This window comes from Octopus sinensis, linkage group LG5 (assembly GCF_006345805.1).
Source record: "Octopus sinensis linkage group LG5, ASM634580v1, whole genome shotgun sequence".
Taxonomy (NCBI): domain Eukaryota; kingdom Metazoa; phylum Mollusca; class Cephalopoda; order Octopoda; family Octopodidae; genus Octopus; species Octopus sinensis.
The window spans coordinates 36,481,132-36,487,077 of NC_043001.1; positions in this window are offsets into that span (position 1 = coordinate 36,481,132).

Consider the following 5,946-nt stretch of genomic DNA (forward strand, 5'->3'; position numbering starts at 1 on the left):
TATTCTCCAACGGCTACTGTGAATCAGTCACCGTGCACAACAAAGCCAATGACCTGACAGTAATTGAGCTCTATAGGCCGCCCCAAACACCCATACTGTGCTTTAAAGAATGCCTCAACAGCATTAAGTGCTTTATTCAACAGTGCCATTCTAGCAACATACTCATGATGGGAGACTTCAATCTACCCTGTGTTGACTGGACTACAAACTGTTTGAAACCAAGCACTCCCGCCTCAACCGCTGACAAAAAAGCAGCAGAGTCACTTTTCGACTTTACGAATGAGTTTTTCTTGTCCTAACTTGTCCTTGCACCAACAAGACATCAGAACATTTTGGACCTAGTGTTTAGTAACCACACTAACACTATACATAACGTTACAGTGGAAAAAACCCTTCTTTCAGACCATGACATGGTTCTCTGTAACATGAAATTCCACCAGCCGAAAGCTAATCCTAGTGACCTTCCTCCAGCCCACCCATTTGACAACATGGATCTCCATAAAGCCAACTGGGATGCAATCAGGAACGAGCTATCAAATGTTGACTGGTCCTTTACACATACACACATCTCCACCAACCATAAAACATCTTGGCAGATCTTTGTAGACACCGTCACAGACATATGTGCAAAACACTCCCCACCAAGACCTGTGAACAAAAAGTGCAGAATCCCCCAAAACAGAAAAACCATTATCAGAAAAATAAAAAGAACAAACAAAAAATTAACAAACTAAAGTACTGCCAACAGCAACACACACATTCGACGGCTATCGCACTGCTTGAATCCAAAAATATAACCTCCAACAATGCATGAAGACCCTCATCAATAACCAAAGATCAGCTGAGGAGAAGTGGGCCATTGAAAAAATCAAACTCAACCCCAAAGTGTTCTTTTCATTTGCGAGGAAACGCAGGGTCACTGTCTCCACTGTAGGCCCTCTAATTGACGAAACTGGCACTCTCCAAGATAATGCCAAATCCATGGCCGAGATACTGCAGAAACAATACTGCTCTGTTTTCAGCAATCCTGATATGGCCGATCTGGGTTGTATCAGTGATGTCAACCCCCAACAACACTATATCGGACATAACGTTTAGTGCCCCTGATGTCTTAGCGGCGATAAACGAAATAAAACACAATTCAGCAGTAGGCCCCGATAGGTTCCCTGCTTGTGTCCTGAAGGTGTGTCGACACCAACTTGCATCTCCCCTTGCTAATCTGTGGAGAAACTCACTGGATGCTGGCTATATTCCAAAAAACCTTCTGTCCCAGTCTGTTGTCCCAGTTTTCAAAAAGGGAAACAAGTCCCTTGCAGTGAATTACTGTCCGATCTCACTCACCTCTCATATCATCAAGGTATTGAGAGGGTGGTGAGATCTCGAATAACCCAATTCTGGAAAGCAACAGACGGCTGTCTCCAACCAACATGGGTTCCGTAATGGAAGGGACTGCCTAACGCAGCTCCTGCATCACTTTGAGGACATTTTGAGAGCTTTGGGAGAGGGCTCCAACACCGATGTCATCTACCTTGATTTCAGTAAGGCCTTCGACAGGGTCGATCACAAGATCCTATTGAAAAAACTATCCAACATTGGTGTCTCTGGAAAGTTACTGAAAGTTACTGACAGACAGATCTCAACATGTTGTAGTTGAAGGGGTAAAATCAAGCCCAGCCAAAGTCAGTAGTGGCGTTCCGCAAGGCACTGTGCTGGGCCCACTTCTTTTCATCATTTATATTAATGACATTAATGACATCATCAAGCACAGCAACATAAAAATCTTTGCAGATGACTCCAAGCTACAGAAGGTCATAAATGAGGCGAGTGACCGGACATGCCTTCAGTCAGATCTACTGGCTGTTATCCAATGGGAGAAAAAAAACAATATGCTGCTGAACGAGGATAAATTTGAGCTAATCCACTTTGAAAAGAGGATGCCCTGAAACTCCCATACTCCCTTCCTTCAGGTGAAACTCTCGCGGCGTCCAACAACATCAGAGACTTGGGAGTAATTGTGGACAACAACGTAAGCTGGGCCACTCATATAAACACCAAAGTTGACATGGCCCGCAGAATGTGTTCCTGGATTCTCAGAACTTTCCAGTCGAGAGATATCCACACCATTATCCTTCTCTTCTCCACTTTTGCCCGACCCCATTGAATACTGTTGTCCACTGTGGTCTCCCCACACAATACAAGGTATCATAAAAGTTGAAGCACCTCAAAGGGCAATCACAAAAAAGATAGATGGCATGACAGGCTCGACTATTGGGGTCGACTAGAAAAGCTAAAACTCTATTCTCTCCAACGTCGTCGTGAGCGCTACATCATCTGCATGATGTGGAAAATATTCCATCAGCATTGCCCAAATGATGTTGGCATCACCTTTAAGGTACATCCAAGGCTTGGGCCCCGTGCCATCCGCCCAAAACAAAAATCGCACTCATCTCATAACAACAATACGGCACAATTATTTCACCTCAATTGGCCCCGCTCTCTTTAACATTACACTAAAACACATTAAAACAGAAACTGACCTTATAGGGTTCAAGAAGTCTTTGGACAGATTCCTTCAAGAAATCCCGGATAAACCCCCTACACCCGGATATGTCTCTGTAAACAATAACTCTCTACTTGAGTGGGCCATAGTGCCCAAATTCTGACTTGAAAGACTTCACCAGGTGGTGCTATTAAGTTAGACATGGCCTGGGCCAATAATGGCCGAAACCTATCAAAGTATCAAAGTATTATATATATATATATATATATATATATATATATATATATATATATATATATATACAGATATATATGTACACAACACATGGATATATATTTATATATATACATAGATACACACACACATATATATATATATGTATATAATGTATATACATATGTACACGCACATTTGTATATACATAAAGCTTCACGTATATGATGCATATGCATAGATATGCATATATAAGCATGAATATATATCTAAGTATACGTATGTCCACCTCTCTGTATCTGTATTTATCTATCTATCTTTATATATATATATTATATATATATGTGTGTGGTGTGTGTGTGTGTATGTATGTATGTATGTGTGTGTGTATTTTTCTCTCTCTAGTCTCCTTCATTTTACTACACTGTTATTACCGAGAGCCTCCTCCAATACGTGGCACTTGCTGAAGAATGGAGTTTGATGTAGCTACCCTCATTTGCACCTCTTACCGTGAGGTAGGTTCATCTGCGACTCTCAACAGAAAGACGTCCACCTTTGATTTAAAAACGCCTACATCTACTTTGTAATATGGAGAAATTGTGCATCATGGAGTAATTGTGCAAAATGTATAAATGGATGACGAGTAAAGCACCTATGGTTATCCGTAGATTTACTGCAGGAACTTCGTAGTAGCGGTTGGGGCAACAATATTAATAAAATCGGAGATAGAATATGTAATAAAGTTTATTGGGTACAACACGTTTCGACCCATTCTGGGTCTCTTCAGGTACATCAATAATATGTCAACACAGAGACAGTTTATTCAAATATATTGTGTAATTTATTGTCTGGGGAGAGTCATTCTTTTTTAGGGCCTTATTATTTGATCACACTCACTGGTTCGATTTCCACTTATTTAGTTATTTATTTTTTTCTAAAAGTTTCGTCGCATCAAAGTTTATATATACACAGGTAGAGTTGTTAGTAGCTTGTTATGTAGACGTATATGTGTGTGTGTATGTAAGCTCGTGTGTGTGTGTACGTAAATGGATATGTAAGCAAACAGATAGATAGATAGACAGACAGATAGATAGATAGATAGATAGATAGACCGATAGATAGATAGATAGATAGATAGATAGATAGATAGATAGATAGATAGATAGATAGAAAGATAGATAGGGAGGTACATAGATAATACAGACAGACAAGCACGCACACGCATACACGCATACATTAATGAAGACTGAAACACATGACCATATACACAGATGCACACTTCACACACACGCATAAGGACACATATGGAGACACACATCCATACATAACAGACGCAACTACATAGTCACACAAACCCATACACATAGACACATTCAAACACGTACACACGCACAAATACACACATTCATACAAACACACAAATATAAACACAAACTCATGAATATGCAGAAAACATACATATATGCATACATACAAATGTACACACACACACACACACACACACACACACACACACATATATATATATATATATATATATATATATACGACAGGCCTCTTTCAGTTTCCGTCTACCAAATCCACTTACAAGGCTTTGGTCGGCCCGAGGCTATAGTGGGAGATACTTGCCCAAGGGACTGAACCCGGAACCATGTGGTTGGTAAGCAAGCTACTTACCACACAACCACTCCTACGCCTATGTTGATTCGTTAGCTACTGCACGCATTTTTTTTCTCTCCTTCTTTCTGTGTTTTTTTTTCTCTCTGTGTATCTTTCTGTTGAAGAGCGTAGGCTCGAAACGTTAAAGACTTGTTTTATTTATATTTCCTGAGCGCCATACTAATACAATTGTTCGTTTGTTTTCCACCTGCCTTCGTCTTTTGTCTATTTTCATAAAGCTTCCCGTTATATATATATACATATATACATATATATACATATATACATATATACATATATACATATATAATATATATATATTTATGCATACACACACATACATACATTTGTGTATACACATGCACACTGACGCATGCGCACAAACAAACAAACGAAAACAACGCACCTCTGATAACGAGCTATTGATAAGGGTTCAAGAAGCAACGAAATTTTCAGAAAAAAAAAAATAACTAATTGAGTGGAATTTGAACCGGTGAGTGTGTTAAATAGTAAGGCACTAAAAGCGAATGACACAATAAAATATGCTTCAACACACGAATTCACATAAAGAATCTTGCAAATCAAATACAAATACGAAATATATATATATTTTACTACCCATAAGGGGCTAAACATAGAGGGGACAAACAAGGACAGACAAACGGATTAAATCGATTACATCAACCCCAGTGCGTAACTGGTACTTAATTTATCGACCCCGAAAGGATGAAAGGTAAAGTCGACCTCGGCGGAATTTGAACTCAGAACGTAACGGCAGACGAAATACGGCTACGCATTTCTCCCGGCGGGCTTACGTTTCTGCCAGCTCGCCGCCTTCTATATACGAAATATAGTTTAGTGTTATTAGTAGCTGACCATTAGAACGTGCTTGACGTCACCATGTATGCTGCCCTTTAAATCAGATTTTATCTTGTCCAAGCATATTATCTTCTCTCGCTCTCTCAATCATTTTCTAGCTACCGAAAAAATATGTTCTCGTATCTTACGCCGTTTTCGTACAATCGCTATTTGGATTCTACTGCTTGCTCGTGTTCTACTCTCATACATATATATTGATTCCACCCTTCAATGAACGTTACAATTAATATCTTCAGGAGAACTTCAGCCTCGGAAACTTCGCTCTGACCTCTTTGTTTTTTAACCTGTGGCTGTCAGCTTCCATTTCTCCTTGGGGATGTATTTAACAGTGTTGCTATCACCGGTTTCAGAGAGATCATTATACATGCATGCATTCATAAATACATGCATACACACACACACACACACACACACACACACACACACACACACACACACACACACACACACACACACACACACACACACACACACACACACACATATATATATATATATAACAGAGAGAGAGTTTATGTATAAACATCAAAAATATATCTACTGTAATTTTGAGTTCACTTAATGGTGAGTCTATAACTTTCCAATAATTCCAGAGGGAAAGAAACTTTGCCTGTACCTATACTAACATATATGTGTGTATATGTGTGTGTTGTGTGTGTATGTAAGTATGCATGTATGTACGTATGAATGTATGT